At 40.4% G+C, this 2,500-nt stretch overlaps 1 protein-coding gene across 1 annotated transcript in view; it reads left to right on the top strand.

The window, feature by feature from the left end:
- Positions 1 to 2,500, top strand: part of nrxn1a (neurexin 1a) — a gene marked incomplete at its 5' end in the record, with an annotated part of 119,349 nt that overhangs the window by 81,006 nt on the left and 35,843 nt on the right. The gene's annotated exons all lie outside the window — the stretch shown is intronic.

A 2,500-nucleotide genomic window follows, 5' to 3' on the forward strand; every position in this document is an offset into this window, starting at 1 on the left:
CCACAGCCTTAACCCATTTGCATCTTTGAGAGCGTTTGCTCTGAACAACTGAGGAATTTTTACTGTGCAGATTTACCACCTTCCAAAATCCCAATTAAAACCGCACTCTTTTTTGATAGTCCACAAGGTCTGAAAATGACACACATACATTACTGAATGAAAGTTTTATTGAGACAGAACGCTACCGGGCCAATATGTAAATGTAATGGCCGTCCATGTTGATTCATTCCCCTCTCACTGTTTCTAAAGCATGTTGTCAAAATGTGAACCAGACTCTGGGCTCCCTTCCCAGATCTGTAGAAAACACCCTGGCTGGTTGTGTACCCCCCCACCCCCACCCCCATACCCAGGCTTCCACCACTACCAGTGGTGGACAGTACCAAAGTACATTTGCTTGAGTATTGTACCTATAAGTAAAGTTTTTAAGTATCTGTATTCTGTACTTTACTTGAGTATTTATATTTTGGGGATATTTGAGTTTCACTCCCTCTACATTTTTTTTGTTGGGCAGAAACCTCTTATCTCCATATTTGTATGTTTTTTTTTTGTAAATGAATGCCCTACTTTGCATAGTACACAAAAGGAGCAAACATAGCCGATTTACAAGCTCAAAACGCGTCTTGAACATGTGGATCGGCTATTTTTGAATTAAAAGTAACAGTTGGGACATTTGAAGTTTCCACTTGACAGCAACACAATGCTTTTTGGGACTTTGTCATTGTTGAAACCCCCTAAAATGACATACAATCACAGTCATCAATAGACAGAAATATTCAAATACTGAGCTCAATATCATGGCATCTCAGCAGTTCATCATCATCATTATAAAGACACAAATATTGCATAACCACATGCTGTAAAGTGCTGTTCACGCTTTAAAGCAAATGCGTTTTTTTTCTTCACATTTGCCACTTTAGATTGAACTCTGAGATGATTTAATAGTTCTAACAAAGGATTACCCAAGCACTATGCAAATATGTGTATCTATGCAGGGCCTCAGTGTGCATTAGTAGTCTCTTTATTGGGAGGAAAAAAACAGTGCTCAGCACTATTACTAAAACGATAACTACAAAGATAATAGTTTTAAAAATCGTTCTAGCTCAAGTGGATGGCAGAGTTCATATCAAACCACAACTACAGCAAAGACATCGGTGAACGATAACGTTATGGTTATCATTACAGTTACAGTGCTCGGGTGGGAACGGCCCCTTAAGATCAAAAATAGAAGACTGAAAAATATAAGGCAAAAAAAAATACCACAGGAGATGGACCCATCAAACGATTCGACATCACTTCTTCTTTATTCCGTCTGTAGAGAGAGAGAATCTAATATAGCTCTCTCTCTCTCTCTCTCTCTGTAAGAACCAAACGGTCCCTGTCCCGTCCTCTTTTCAAGGGATTCGCTACTTCAATACCCGGAGATCCTGATGAAAAAATGTGCCGCCACTTCAATGCCATGGGACACGGCTGAAGTTTCAGGGTATTAAAGTAGTGAATTCCTTGAAAAGAGGACAGGACGGGACAGTTTACTCTTACAGAGAGAGAGAGAGACATATTGGATTCACTCTCTACAGACTGAGTTCCCTAAAGGATTAAATGAGGACTTCATGTTTTTTTTTCTTGTAATGTAAAAACAATACCGTCATGGGTCCAGCTCCTGTGCTATGTTTGAGACTTAAATCTTCCACTCTTGTATTTTCTAATATTATGTGGTTGTATTGTGTATATAACATGTATATTACGATGATGGTCTCTCGAGCCCAGGAGAGACGGGAGAGAACTTAGATTTTGTCAAAGTTTAGGGAGCCCAGGAGCTCCTGGGCTTTGTCCCCTTGTGAATTTCCCTCTCAAGCAGAGCAGGGACTGTTGCCATCCCACCCAGCTCGGGCACCGTGGGGCCCACAGCGACGATGGCACAACTGAAATGTCATGGGATTGAGCTCAGTATTAGTATATTTCTAATAGCGAGGTCGTAACTGTGCAAGACACTTAATGCCTAACTGCTCACTCATCTGAGCATCTCCTGGGTAATGCAGAAAAGTGATTTGCCCTCCCCTGGGCCCAAGAGTTCAAAACGTTATTCCCTAATCTGAGTGGATCAGAAATTATTGTGTGAAATACAAGTACACAGGGTTTAAGTTGTCATATTGTTGTTTTGTGACGTTCCCTTTTTTGATTCTGCATGTTTAAGAATCTTCACTCGTTACTTAGGAATCTAAGTCTTCTGAGTCGAATGCGCCAGTTCTTTGCAGTAATTTTCTGGCACAAAATGGCATAATTCCCATAATTTGCGTATCGCAAAATTGGGGCTTTAACAGCTTTAACCGCCTGGTCTCCTATACTGTACGGTATATCTAAAATACATTGGCTGTATCTGTTCCATGAGTAGAAGTGCAGCTGCATCACTGTTCCAGCTGAAAGTCAACTTTGACCGTCGCAATTAAATACGATAATGATGATGACAGTGAGTTAAAGTGAATATTATTATTACAGTCAGCAA

Source organism: Gymnoscopelus microlampas, assembly GCF_963454915.1.
Source record: "Gymnoscopelus microlampas genome assembly, chromosome: 14".
In the NCBI taxonomy this organism is placed as follows: Eukaryota; Metazoa; Chordata; class Actinopteri; order Myctophiformes; family Myctophidae; genus Gymnoscopelus; species Gymnoscopelus microlampas.